Below are 16,156 nucleotides of genomic sequence, written 5' to 3'. Positions count from 1 at the left end.
AAAAATAAATCTGAATTTTTTAGTGACTCCATATAAAAATGAACAAAACTCAATCAAAGCTTATAGCTACTACTCCCACAAGTTCCTAGAGTCTATATCATGCATCAAAACTACTTGGGACCCTACAAATTTGACATTCGAGCTCAAGAACAAGGTCACCGCAACAACAAGATTTTGCAATATTTGAAGCACTAGAACAAAAATTAATTGGACTATTGGAGGAGTCACATACCGATGACCAATCCCCTAAAATAGTTTTGCAAATGAAGCTTTGGACAAGGAGATCGAAAATGGCAGCAAGATGAGCTAAAACACGGGTTTGAGCAATGGTGGGATTTTTTCTTGAGGAAGAAGGAGTGGATAGGTACTGGAATAAGTGAAGGGGCCCCACGTGGGACCAACAAGCCACGGGGGCGCGCCCATGGGGTGGCCGCGCCCTACAAGCTTGTGGCCCACTGGTGCAGTACCCTGATGTATTCTTAGCGCGAGAAATTCTTAAATATTCCAGAAAAAACCATACTAAATTTTCAGGCTGTTCTGAGAACTTTTATTTTCAGGTCATTTTTCTATTGCACGGATAAAACGGAAAATAGAGTAATGATAGCATTTTTACTAAATTGAAAGTGAAGAACAGAAAATAGAAGTTGAGTACAGAAGGTTGTGCTTTCTAAATTCATCCATCTCATGCTCGTCAAAAAGAATCCATCAATAAGGTTGATCAAGTCTTAACAAACTTTTTTTGAATGACATGGAACCGGAGAACTTTGGAATAACACTACGTTACCTCAATGGGGATATGCATGTCCCCAACAATAAGTATATCATATTTCTTCTTGGCAGTATGAAGAGGGAATTCGAAGCCTCCAATAGTAAACGTTGGAATTTTTTCAATGGAGTTGATGCTATGAACTTGAGATTGTTTCTTCGGAAAGTGTATTGTATGCTCATTACCATTAAGATGAAAAGTGACATTGCATTTGTTGCAATCAATAACAACCCCTGTAGTATTCAGAAAGGGTCTACCAAGGATGATCGACAAACTGTCGTCCTCGGGAATATCAAGAATAACAAAGTCCGTTAAGATAGTAAGGTTTGCAACCACAACAGGCACATCCTCACAAATACCGATAGGTAAAGCAGTTGATTTATCCTCCATTTGAAGAGAGATTTCAGTAGGTCTCAACTTATTCAAGTCAAGTCTACGATATAAAGAGAACGACATAACACTAACACCAGCTCCAAGGTCACATAAAGCACTTTTAACATAATTTCCTTTAATAGAGCATGGTATAGTTGGTACTCCGGGATCTCCCAGTTTCTTTGGTATTCCACCCTGAAAAGTATAATTAGCAAGCATGGTGGAAATCTCAGCTTCCGGTATATTTCTTTTATTTGTAACAATATCTTTCATGTACTTAGCATAAGGAGACATTTTCACAATATTAGTTAAGCGCATACGTAAGAAAACATGTCTCAACATTTCAGCAAAGCGCTCAAAATCCTCATCATTCTTTTTCTTGGATGGTTTAGGAAGAAAGGGCATGTGTTTCTGAACCCATGGTTCTCTTTCTCTACCATGCTTCCTAGCGACAAAATATCTTTTATCATATCTCTTATTCTTTGGTTGCGGGTTATAAAGATCAACAAGAGGTTCAATCTCCACATCATTGTCATTACTAGGTTGAGCATCGACATGTACATCATCATTAATATTATCACTAGGTTCATGTTCATTACCAGATTGTGTCTCAGCATCACAAATAGAGGTATCATTTGGTTTTTCATGTGACTCTATAACAGGTTTACCAGCAGCATGCAAAGTCCCATCATCATTATTTTTATTTTTATTAGAAGGACCAGGTATGTCAATATTAACTCTTTGAGAAACTTGGTCAACTCTCTTATAACGGCCCTCATGATACAAAGGTTCCGGAGTCATTCTACCACCTCTAGTCACAACTCTAACAGAATGATCATTGTTCTTACTAGTCATCTCATTGAGCAAATCATTTTGTGCCTTAAGTACCTGATCTACTTGAGTAGTTACCATGGAAGCATGTTTACTAATAAGCCTAAGATCATTGCCAGTTCTACTCATATAATCACCCAAGCGATCAAGCATGTAAGCATTATGTTTCAATTGTCTACTAACATATAAGCATTGAAGTTTTCTTTTTGAACAACAAAGTTATCAAATTCATCCAAGCATTGGCTAGCAGACTTATTATAAGGAATATCACCTTGATCAAATCTACGAAGAGAATTTACCTCTACTACCTCTATCGGATTATCAAGACCATGTATTTCTTCAATAGGTGGTAGATTCTTAACATCTTCAGCTTTAATACATTTTTCTTTCATAGATTTCTTTTCCTCTTGCATATGTTCAGGACTGAGGAATAGAATACCTCTTTTCTTCGGAGGTGGTTCGGGAATAGTCCAATCATTATCATTGCTCAATATATTATTCAATAGTAGTTCAGCTTGTTCAATAGTTTGTACCCTGAAAATGTTGGGGAACGTCGCAAGGGAAACAAAAAATTTCCTACGCGCACGAAGACCTATCATGGTGATGTCCATCTACGAGAGGGGATGAGTGATCTACGTACCCTTGTAGATCGTACAGCAGAAGCGTTAGTGAACGCGGTTGATGTAGTGGAACGTCCTCACGTCCCTCGATCCGCCCCGCGAACAATCCCGCGATCAGTCCCACGATCTAGTACCGAACGGACGGCACCTCCGCGTTCAGCACACGTACAACTCGACGATGATCTCGGCCTTCTTGATCCAGCAAGAGAGACGGAGAGGTAGAATAGTTCTCCGGCAGCGTGACGGCGCTCCGGAGGTTGGTGATGATCTTGTCTCAGCAGGGCTCCGCCCGAGCTCCGCAGAAACGCGATCTAGAGGAAAAACTATGGAGGTATGTGGTCGGGCAGCCGTGAGAAAGTCGTCTCAAATCAGCCCTAAAACCTCCGTATATATAGGTGGGAGGGAGGGGAGGAGGCAGCCTCAAAACCTAAAGGTTTGGCCGAAATTGGAGGTGGAGGAGTCCTACTCCAATCCTACTTGGAGTAGGATTCCACCTTCCCACTTGGAAACTCTTTCCACCTTGTGTTTTTTCCTTCTCAAACCTTATGGGCCTTAGTGGGAACTTATTCCAGCCCACTAGGGGCTGGTTTATCTCTTCCCATAGCCCATGAGACCCCTTGGGGCGTGACACCCCTCCCGATGGTCCCCGGCACCCCTCCCGGCACTCCCGGTACACTACCGATGAGCCCGAAACTTTTCCGGTAATGCACGAAAACCTTCCGGTAACCAAATGAGGTCATCCTATATATCAATCTTCGTTTCCGGACCATTCCGGAAACCCTCGTGACGTCCGTGATCTCATCCGGGACTCCGAACAACATTCGGTAACCAACCATATAACTCAAATACGCATAAAACAACGTCGAACCTTAAGTGTGCAGACCCTGCGGGTTCGAGAACTATGTAGACATGACCCGAGAGACTCCTCGGTCAATATCCAATAGCGGGACCTGGATGCCCATATTGGATCCTACATATTCTACGAAGATCTTATCGTTTGAACCTCAGTGCCAAGGATTCATATAATCCCGTATGTCATTCCCTTTGTCCTTCGGTATGTTACTTGCCCGAGATTCGATCGTCAGTATCCGTATACCTATTTCAATCTCGTTTACTGGCAAGTCTCTTTACTCGTTCCGTAATACAAGATCCCGCAACTTACACTAAGTTACATTGCTTGCAAGGCTTGTGTGTGATGTTGTATTACCGAGTGGGCCCCGAGATACCTCTCCGTTCACACGGAGTGACAAATCCCAGTCTTGATCCATACTAACTCAACTAACACCTTCGGAGATACCTGTAGAGCATCTTTATAGTCACCCAGTTACGTTGCGACGTTTGATACACACAAAGCATTCCTCCGGTGTCAGTGAGTTATATGATCTCATGGTCATAGGAATAAATACTTGACACGCAGAAAACAGTAGCAACAAAATGACACGATCAACATGCTACGTCTATTAGTTTGGGTCTAGTCCATCACATGATTCTCCTAATGATGTGATCCCGTTATCAAGTGACAACACTTGCCTATGGCCAGGAAACCTTGACCATCTTTGATTAACGAGCTAGTCAACTAGAGGCTTACTAGGGACAGTGTTTTGTCTATGTATCCACACAAGTATTGTGTTTCCAATCAATACAATTATAGCATGGATAATAAACGATTATCATGAACTAAGAAATATAATAATAACTAATTTATTATTGCCTCTAGGGCATATTTCCAACAGTCTCCCACTTGCACTAGAGTCAATAATCTAGTTCACATCACCATGTGATTCCAACGAATCCAACACCCATATAGTTATGGGGTCTGATCATGTCTTGCTTGTGAGAGAGGTTTTAGTCAACGGTTCTGAAACTTTCAGATCCGTGCGTTCTTTACAAATCTTTATGTCATCTTATAGATGCTGCTACTACGTGCTATTCGGAAATGCTCCAAATATCCACTCTACTATATGAATCCGTTTCACTACTCATAGTTATTCAGATTAGTGTCAAAGCTTGCATCGACGTTACCCTTTACGACGAACTCTTTAACCACCTCCATAATCGAGAAAAATTCCTTAGTCCATTTGTTACTAAGGATAAATTTTGACCGCTGCTAGTGATTCAATCATGGATCACTCTCTGTACCCTCAACAGACTTTGAGTCAAGGCACACATTAGGTGCGGTACACAGCATGGCATACTTTAGATTCTACGGCTAAGGCATAGAAGACGATCTTCGTCTATTCTCTTTATTCTGCCGTGGTCGGGTTTTGAGTCTTACTCAAATTCACACCTCACAACGCAACCAAGAACTCCTTCTTTGCTGATCTATTTTGAACTCTTTCAAAAACTTGTCAAGGCATGTATCTTGTTGAAACTTCTATTAAGCGTTTTCGATCTATCTCCATAGATCTTTGATGCTCAATGTTCAAGTAGCGTAATCCAGGTACTCCTTTGAAAACTTCTTTCAAACAATCTTGTCTGCTTTACAGAAATTCTACATTACTTCTGATCCACAATGTGTCAACCACATATACCTATCAGAAATTCTATAGTGCTCCCACTCACTTCTTTGGAAATACAAGTTTCTCATAAACCTTGTACACACCCAAAATCTTTGATCATCTCATCAAAGTGCTTATTCCAACTCCGAGATGCTTGCACCAGTCCATTGAAGGATCACTGGAGCTTGCATACTTGCTAGTATCTTTAGGATCGACAAAACCTTCTGGTTGTATCACATACAATGTTTGCTCAAGGAAACCGTCGAGGAAACAATGTTTTGACATCCTACGTGCAATATTTCATAAATAATGCAGCAACTACTAACATAATTCTAACAGACCTTTAGCATCGCTACGAGTGAGAAAGACTCATCATAGTCAACTGTTTGATCTTGTCGAAAACATCTTTGCGACAAGTCGAGCTTTTCTTAATAGTGACTTATCACCATCATCGCCTGTCTTCTTTTAAAGATCCATTTTACCCAATAGTCCCATGACCATCAAGTAGTTCTACCAAAGTCTACACTTTGTTTTCACACATGGATCCTCTCTCGGATTTTATGGCTTCCAGCCATTTGTCGGAATCTGGGCCCACCATCGCTTTCTCCATAACTCGTAGGTTCACTGTTGCTCTACAACATGACCTCCAAGACAGGGTTACCGTACTACTCTGCAGCAGTACGCGACCTTGTCGACCTACGAGGTTTGTAGTAACTTGATTCGAAGCTTAATGATCACCATCATCAGCTTCCACTTCAATTGGTGTAGGCGCCACAGGAACAACTTCCTACGCCCTGCTACACACTGGTTGAAGTGATGGTTCAATAACTTCATCAAGTTCTACTACCCTCCCACTCAATTCTTTCGAGATAAACCTTTTCTCGAGAAAGGATCCTTTTCTAGAAACAAACACTTTGCTTTCGGATCTGAGATAGGAGATGTACCCAACTGTTTTGGATATCCTATGAAGATGCATTTATCCGCTTTGGGTTCGAGCTTATCAGACTAAAACCTTTTTCACATAAGTTTCGAAGCCCCAAACTTTCAAGAAACGACAGTTTAGATTTCTCTAAACCTCAGTCTATACTGTGTCATCTCAACGGAAATACGCGGTGCCCCATTTAAAGTGAATGTGGTTGTCTTTAATGCATAACCCATAAACGATAGTGGTAATTCGATAAGAGACATCCCAGCATGCACCATACTAAATAGTGCGTGGCTATGACGTTCAGACACATCATCACACCATGATGTTCCAGGTGGCATGAACTGTGAAACAATTTCCACATTGTCTTAACTGTGTACCAAAAATTCGTAACTCAGATATTCATTTCTATGATCATATCGTAGACAGTTCATCCTCTTGTTACGACGAACTTCACTCTGAGACAGAATTGAACTTTTCAATATTTCAGACTTGTGATTCATTAAGTAAATACTCCTGTATCTACTCAAGTCGTCAGTGAAGTAAGAACATAATGATATCCACTGCGTGCCTCAACACTCACTGGACTGCATACATCAAAATGTATCACTTCCAACAAGTTACTATCTTGTTTCATCTCAATGAAAACAAGGCCTTGCTCATGTGGTATGATTTGCATGTCACTAGTGATTCGAAATCAGGTGAGTAAAGATCCATCAGCATGGAGCCTCTTCATGCAATTTATACTAACATGACTCAAGCGGCAGTGCCACAAGTAAGTGGTACTATCATCATTTAACTCGTATCTTTTGGCACCAATGTGTAACACTACAATCGAGATTCAATAAACCATTGAAGGTGATCATTCAAGCAAATAGAGTAACCATTATTCCTTTTGAATGAATAATCGTATTGCAATAAACACGATCCAATCATGTTCATGCTTAACGCAAGCACCAAATAACAATTATTTAGGTTCAACACCAATCCCGATGGTAAAGGGGGCGTGTGACGTTTGATCATATCAACCTTGGAAACACTTCCAACACGTATCGTCACCTCGCCTTTAGCTAGTCTCCGTTTATGTCGTAGCTTTCATTTCGCGTTACTAATCACTTAGCAACCGAACCAGTATCCAATACCCTCATGCTACTAGGAGTACTAGTAAAGTACACATCAACATTATGTATATCAAATATACTTCTTTCGACTTTTGCCAGCCTTCTTATCTACCAAGTATCTAGAGTTGCTCCGCCTCAGTGACTGTTCCCCTTATTACAGAAGCACTTAGTCTCGGGTTTGGGTTTAATCTTGGGTCTCTTCATTAGCGCAGCAACTGTTTTGCCGTTTCACGAAGTATCCCTTCTAGCCCTCGCCTTTCTTGAAACTTAGTGGTTTTCCAAACCATCAACTATTGATGCTCCTTCTTGATTTCTACTTTCGCAGTGTCAAACGTCGCGAATCGCTCAAGGATCATTGTATCTATCCTTGATATGTCATAGTTCATCACGAAGCTCTCAAAGCTTGGTGGCAGTGACTTTTGGAGAACCATCACTATCTCATCTGGAAGATTAGCTCCCACTTGATTCAAGTGATTGTCGTACTCAGACAATCTGAGCACATGCTCAACGATTGAGCTTTTCTCCTTTACTTTGTGGTCAAAGAATCTTGTTGGAGGTCTAGTACCTCTTAACAAGGGCACAAGCATGAAATCACAATTGCATCTCTTCGGAACATCACTTATGTTCCGTGACGTTTTACAACATTTTCGGCGCCTTGCTTCTAAGCCATCAAGTATCTTGCACTGAACTATCGTGTAGTCATCAGTAATGTGTATGTCGGATGTTCATAGCATCCACAGACGACGCTCGAGGTGCAGCACACCGAGTGGTGCATTAAGGACATAAGCCTTCTGCGTAGCAACGAGGACAATCCTCGGTTTTACAGACTCAGTTTGCAAAGGTTGCTACTATCAATTTTCAACTAAATTTTCTCTAGGAACATATAAAAACAGTAGAGCTATAGCGCAAGTTACATCGTAATTCGCAAAGACCATTAGACTATGTTCATGACAATTAGTTCAATTAATCATATTACTTAAGAACTCCCACTCAAAAAGTACATCTCTCTAGTCATTTGAGTGGTACATGATCCAAATCCGCTATCTCAAGTCCGATCATCACGTGAGTCGAGAATAGTTTCAGTGGTAAGCATCCCTATGCTAATCATATCAACTATACGATTCATGCTCGACCTTTCGGTCTCATGTGTTCCGAGGCCATGTCTGCACATGCTAGGCTCGTCAAGCTTAACCCGAGTGTTCCGCGTGTGCAACTGTTTTGCACCCGTTGTATGTGAACGTTGAGTCTATCACACCCGATCATCACGTGGTGTCTCGAAACGAAGAACTGTCGCAACGGTGCACAGTCGGGGAGAACACAATTTCGTCTTGAAATTTTAGTGAGAGATCACCTCATAATGCTACCGTCGTTCTAAGCAAAATAAGGTGCATAAAAGGATTAACATCACATGCAATTCATAAGTGACATGATATGGCCATCATCACGTGCTTCTTGATCTCCATCACCAAAGCACCGGCACGATCTTCTTGTCACCGGCGCCACACCATGATCATCCATCAACGTGTTGCCATCGTGGTTGTCGTGCTACTTATGCTATCACTACTAAAGCTACAGCCTAGCAAAATAGTAAACGCATCTGCAAGCACATATGTTAGTATAAAGACAACCCTATGGCTCCTGCCGGTTGCCGTACCATCGACGTGCAAGTCGATATTTCTATTACAACATGATCATCTCATACATCCAATATATCACATCACATCGTTGGCCACATCATATCACAATCATACCCTGCAAAAACAAGTTAGACGTCCTCTAATTTTGTTGTTGCATGTTTTACGTGGTGACCAAGGGTATCTAGTAGGATCGCATCTTACTTACGCAAACACCACAACGGAGATATATGAGTTGCTATTTAACCTCATCCAAGGACCTCCTCGGTCAAATCCGATTCAACTAAAGTTGGAGAAACCGACACTTGCCAGTCATCTTTGAGCAAAGGGGGTTACTCGTAACGATGAAACCAGTCTCTCGTAAGCGTACGAGTAATGTCGGTCCAAGCCGCTTCAATCCAACAATACCGTGGAATCAAGAAAAGACTAAGGAGGGCAGCAAAACGCACATCACCGCCCACAAAACCTTTTGTGTTCTACTCGAGAAGACATCTACGCATGAACCTAGCTCATGATGCCACTGTTGGGGAACGTCGCAAGGGAAACAAAAATTTTCCTACGCGCACGAAGACCTATCATGGTGATGTCCATCTACGAGAGGGGATGAGTGATCTACGTACCCTTGTAGATCGTACAGCAGAAGCGTTAGTGAACGCGGTTGATGTAGTGGAACGTCCTCACGTCCCTCGATCCGCCCCGCGAACAATCCCGCGATCAGTCCCACGATCTAGTACCGAACGGACGGCACCTCCGCGTTCAGCACACGTACAACTCGACGATGATCTCGGCCTTCTTGATCCAGCAAGAGAGACGGAGAGGTAGAATAGTTCTCCGGCAGCGTGACGGCGCTCCGGAGGTTGGTGATGATCTTGTCTCAGCAGGGCTCCGCCCGAGCTCCGCAGAAACGCGATCTAGAGGAAAAACTATGGAGGTATGTGGTCGGGCAGCCGTGAGAAAGTCGTCTCAAATCAGCCCTAAAACCTCCGTATATATAGGTGGGAGGGAGGGGAGGAGGCAGCCTCAAAACCTAAAGGTTTGGCCGAAATTGGAGGTGGAGGAGTCCTACTCCAATCCTACTTGGAGTAGGATTCCACCTTCCCACTTGGAAACTCTTTCCACCTTGTGTTTTTTCCTTCTCAAACCTTATGGGCCTTAGTGGGAACTTATTCCAGCCCACTAGGGGCTGGTTTATCTCTTCCCATAGCCCATGAGACCCCTTGGGGCGTGACACCCCTCCCGATGGTCCCCGGCACCCCTCCCGGCACTCCCGGTACACTACCGATGAGCCCGAAACTTTTCCGGTAATGCACGAAAACCTTCCGGTAACCAAATGAGGTCATCCTATATATCAATCTTCGTTTCCGGACCATTCCGGAAACCCTCGTGACGTCCGTGATCTCATCCGGGACTCCGAACAACATTCGGTAACCAACCATATAACTCAAATACGCATAAAACAACGTCGAACCTTAAGTGTGCAGACCCTGCGGGTTCGAGAACTATGTAGACATGACCCGAGAGACTCCTCGGTCAATATCCAATAGCGGGACCTGGATGCCCATATTGGATCCTACATATTCTACGAAGATCTTATCGTTTGAACCTCAGTGCCAAGGATTCATATAATCCCGTATGTCATTCCCTTTGTCCTTCGGTATGTTACTTGCCCGAGATTCGATCGTCAGTATCCGTATACCTATTTCAATCTCGTTTACTGGCAAGTCTCTTTACTCGTTCCGTAATACAAGATCCCGCAACTTACACTAAGTTACATTGCTTGCAAGGCTTGTGTGTGATGTTGTATTACCGAGTGGGCCCCGAGATACCTCTCCGTTCACACGGAGTGACAAATCCCAGTCTTGATCCATACTAACTCAACTAACACCTTCGGAGATACCTGTAGAGCATCTTTATAGTCACCCAGTTACGTTGCGACGTTTGATACACACAAAGCATTCCTCCGGTGTCAGTGAGTTATATGATCTCATGGTCATAGGAATAAATACTTGACACGCAGAAAACAGTAGCAACAAAATGACACGATCAACATGCTACGTCTATTAGTTTGGGTCTAGTCCATCACATGATTCTCCTAATGATGTGATCCCGTTATCAAGTGACAACACTTGCCTATGGCCAGGAAACCTTGACCATCTTTGATTAACGAGCTAGTCAACTAGAGGCTTACTAGGGACAGTGTTTTGTCTATGTATCCACACAAGTATTGTGTTTCCAATCAATACAATTATAGCATGGATAATAAACGATTATCATGAACTAAGAAATATAATAATAACTAATTTATTATTGCCTCTAGGGCATATTTCCAACAGAAAACACAACCAACACAACTATCTAGAAAGTCCCTAGAACCATCGGTTAGTCCATTGTAAAAGATATCAAGTATTTCATTTTTCTTGAGAGGATGACCAGGCAAAGCATTAAGTAACTGGAGAAGCCCCCCAAGCTTATGGGAGACTCTCTTTTTTAATTTGCACAAAGTTAAATATTTTCTGCAAGGCAGCTTGTTTTTTATGGGCAGGAAAATACTTTTCACAGAAGTAGTAAATCATATCTTGGGGACTACACACACAACCAGGAGCAAGAGAATTACACCATATCTTAGCATCACCTTTAATGAGAACGGAAACAACTTAAAAATATAGCAATAACATATTTTTTCCTCGTGAGTAAATAGGTTGGCTATATCATACAATTTAGTAAGGTGTGCCACAACAGTTTGAGATTCATAACCGTAAAAAGGAACATATTCTACCAAAGTAATTCACTCAGGATCAACAGAGAATTCATAATCCTTATCAATAACACAGATAGGTGAAGTAGCAAACTTGGGATCATATTGCATTCTAGCGTTCAAAGATTTTTCCTTCCACTTGCATAGCAGTTTCTTAAGATCATCTCTATCCTTACAAGCAAGAAAGTCCCTAGCTACTTATCCTTCCATAACATAACCCTCAGGTATATTGGGCAATTCATATCTAGGAGAGCTAGGTCTAGCAGGTGCATCATAGTGTTCAGTTTTATCAGATTCAGCAATCTTATCAGTTTCATCATTCACTCTAGCAATTTGTTCATCAAGAAATTCACCAAGTGGCACAGTAGTATCAAGCAAAGTATCATCATAAGCATCATTCATAGCATAAATAGCATCATCAATTACTTCTGAGATATCAGATTCAGTAGCAGGTGGTGGTGTCGCAAATTTACTCATAACAGCCGGTGAATCAAGTGCAGAGCTAGATAACAGTTCCTTACGTGCCCTCGTACTTGAGGGGTAGATCTTGGTTTTAGCGTCCTTCAGATTCTTCATTGTGATCAACATATATAAATTCCAAGTGACTCAGAGAATAAAACTGTTCTTCCCCGGCAACGACGCTAGAAAAAGGTCTTGATAACCAACAAGTATAGGGGATCGCAACAGTTTTTGAGGGTAGAGTATTCAACCAAAATTTATTGATTCGATACAAGGGGAGCCAAAGAATATTCTCGAGTATTAGCAGCTGAGTTGTGAATTCAACCACACCTTAAAGACTTAATATCAGCAGCAAAGTATTTATTAGCAAAGTTGTATGGAAGTAACGGTAATGGTGGCAAACATGACAGTAGCGGTTTTTAGTGCTCGTAACAGTAGCAACGGAAAAGTAACTTAGCAAAGATAAATATGTGGAAAGCTCGTAGGCAATGGATCAATGATGGATAATTATGTCGGATGGCATTCATCATGCAACACTCATAACATAGGGTGATACAGAACTAGCTCCAATTCATCAATGTAATGTAGGCATGTATTCCATATGTAGTTATACATGCTTATGAAAAAGAACTTGCATGACATCTTTTGTCCTACCCTCTCGTGGCAGTGGGGTCCTAATGGAAACTAAGGGATATTAAGGTCTCCTTTTAATAGAGAACCAGACGAAAGCATTAACACTTAGTGAATACATGAACTCCTTAAATTACGACAATCACCGGAAATAATCCCAGTTATTGTAAGCCTGGGGGATGCGAATCATAACTCGTAATAGGTGTCTATATTTTACAAGATAGGATCAAGAACACATATATATTCATGAAAACATAATAGGTACAAATCTAAAATCATGACACTCGGGCGCTAGTGACAATCATTAAGCATATCAAAGTCATACCAACATCAATTTCAGAACATAATGGATACTAGGGATCAAACCCTAACAAAACTAACTCGATTACATGATAGATATCATCCAACCCATCACCGTCCAACAAGCCTACAATGGAATTACTCACGAACGTTGGAGAGCATCATGAAATTGGTGATGAAGGATGGTTGGTGATGATGACGGCGTCAATTTCCCCTCTCCTGAGCCCGAATCAGACTCTAAATCTGCCCTCCCGAGGAAGAAGGGGAGGTGGCGACGGCGGCTCCGTATCGTAAAACGTGATGAACTCTTCTCTCTGATTTTTTTCCTCCACGGATGGGAATATATAGAAGTGGAAACAAGGTCGGTGGAGCCTGAGAGACCCCACAAGCTAGGGGGCGCGCCTTAGGGGGTGTCGCGTCCTGTAGGCTTGTGGCCTGGGGGTGGCCCCTCTCTGGTAGATTCTTTCGCCAGTATTTTTTATTAAATCCAAAAATGATCTCCGAATTTTTTTAGGTCAATCTGAGAACTTTTATTTCTGCACAAAAATAACACCAAGGCAACTCTGCTGAAAACATCGTCAGTCCGGGTTAGTTCCATTCAAATCATGCAAATTAGAGTCGAAAACAAGGGCAAAAGAGTTTGGAAAAGTAGATACGTTGGAGACATATCACAAGCCCGCTGCTCAAAGTCCATGCTGCAATCCAACACTCGCTCGTGTTGTGTTGCAAGTGCTCGCCGGTATTGTAGCGATGTGATGCGCCACGTGTCGGCGATGACCGATGCTGCAACGCAATACCCGTCCTCGCTGCCGACGTTTTGTTGTGGGGCCGACCGCGAGAGAGGGCATTGCCGGTTCGCGACAACACAACTCCTTCGTGGAGCCTTCGTTGGAAGCACCGGCGGGAGTCACAGATGTTGTGATGAAGCTTTACCGGCGGCTGCGAAGGTAACCCTGACGGGGCAAACGCTGCATTGCAACACTCACGTTGCTGCAGAGAGGCACCTCCGCCATAGCCATGGGCGCGCTGCTGCCAAGCTCCATGCGCCGATGTTGTGATGCAATGCTTGCCGGTGCTGCCAGGTGTCGGTGATGCAATGCAGTGCTCGTTGGAGCCCGCTGGTGCTGCAACAAACATTCCTTCAACGGCTGCCAGCGTTGTGATGGGGTGCTCGCCGGGGCTTCTGCCGCTGCATTGCAGCATGAGCATCGCCGGAGGAGGTCGCATTGTGTCTCGCTGGAGTTGCGATCATGGAGGTCGCAACATAGGTTGTTGCGTTGCCGCCGGCGCCACATCACTCCCGTCGCAGCCATGGAGGCTACTCGTTGTCTCGTCACTACACATGTTGGGTTGGTTGCATGCTTCGATCAAACGGCCGCGCACGCCTGAATCTGATGGCTCGGGAGGCGACTTACTTTTCATACTAATCAACCAACTAATTTATAGCAATCGCCTTAGGATAAACGGTAATCAGTCGGATGAAATCAAGCATTTTCCTTAATTAATTATGCTCTCTTATTTCATTGAGATATTAAATATCGTATTTCGTTCATGATTTTGACACGGTCAACATTTTTTAAAATTAGTTATAACCAACCGTCCTATAAAAAACTTATCAATCCTATGCACCCTCTCATCACCTTGATAAAAATAGAGTCAATATGTGATACTGTAACACCAATATAGTACGGACCACCGACGGATAAGTTTTTCCCACATAACTATGGGTTGATTAGCATATCACAAAATCGCATCATGAAAGCTCACTAAAACACCACATTATATGAATAAAAAAGAAAAGAAAAACACTCCATCATCTTCCCCACTAACCAAACCTAATACTCACTCCATTCTAAAATTGAAGGTGTATTGAAAAGTCAACTTTTTTTTAACTTTGATAAAGTTTGGACGCATAAATATCGACATTCACAATACTAGATAATATGAAAATTCATTTTATGATGAATCTAAAAATCAAATTTGATATTGCGGACACTGATATATTTCTATAAAAATGTGGTCAAATTTAAAGAGGTGTGACTTTTCAAAAAACTAATACACATTATACTTTAAGATAGATTGAATACAAATTACGAAAATCCAAAAACATGCAGCAAAGCGCGTCGAACGCTTCTAGTGAATGCATGATTAGGTCAATCACATTTTTTTTTGGTCCGTCCTATGGTGCAGCTCTGAATATTTAAATATGCTTAAGTGGTTACACTCTTACTGTGTGAGAGCATCTACAATCAGACATAGCAAATATGACTCCCTAAACGACTGTAGATGTGCCCATTTCCTTCTCATATGTTCGTTCGTGCAGCCACACTCCCCATTTCCTTCTCATATATTCGGTCACTTGCACGTGATTAATGGATAGAAAAAGAGAGAACGAAAAGAATGAATAAAACAAAGAAATGATGGTCTGAGATGGGGTCGTGTCCTACATTACGGACTGACCGGACGCGCCCGGGCGTGTCCGCAAGCCCTCATATCCTCCCTGTTTTGAGATGCATATGAGGGTTCGCAGACAGCCCAAACATATAGGGATGATATAAGAGGTCCGGTTGGGTCATTTGTTCCTTCTCTTTTGTCAGGTTACTGAACGGGCACGTTTATGGGTGTATAAGAGACCGTTTGAGGTGTTCCGCTCTGACATCTTCAAGAAACATTGGCTCATCTACAAGATCAAAAGGTAAAAGAGGTAGCAAATTCGGATTTAACACTGAAAGCTATACCGAGCCATTTTGTGTCATTCATATTTTTGTGCGCATTGTAATCTAAAATGTTAATATTGAGGAATATTGTCCAGTTGAAGGTGTTGCCACATAGTTTTCAGATTATTGAATGCATTGAATGTTTTAATTGAGCACATCAAACTCACATGGAATTTATCTTAAGATCTAGCCTTTTCCAGTTGTTTTCTGGACTGCCGTATAGCTCATTTAGCCTATGCTGGTTATATGTACGACACTTTATGAATGGATGAAAAAATTAATTGTCTAAAGCGTGGATGGATCCGAACCCATCCGGGATTAGATAGTTAGGGGGACAGTGTTATTTATATCCCACCAGGGTTCAAGTCCTTGTGTTTACATTATTTTTGATTTCCTTTTCAGGATTTTCGAGAGTGCACGTTTAATAGAAGGAGACGTTTTGTCGACGACGAGGTGCTTACAATGACTTCGTAAATCTTAAGATGAAATGTCGGTTCTGTTTTTCGAAGATTGTTATAGAAATGAGTG

The 16,156-nt window shown here is 42.1% G+C and overlaps 1 pseudogene; it reads left to right on the top strand.

Annotated features, from left to right (window-relative positions):
* Positions 1 to 16,156, top strand: part of LOC123397214 — a 58,199-nt pseudogene that overhangs the window by 38,439 nt on the left and 3,604 nt on the right.

This window comes from Hordeum vulgare, chromosome 5H, assembly GCF_904849725.1.
Source record: "Hordeum vulgare subsp. vulgare chromosome 5H, MorexV3_pseudomolecules_assembly, whole genome shotgun sequence".
NCBI lineage: Eukaryota > Viridiplantae > Streptophyta > Magnoliopsida > Poales > Poaceae > Hordeum > Hordeum vulgare.
Note: the sequence above shows the minus strand (reverse complement) of the source record. Positions and strands in the feature narration are given on the sequence as shown.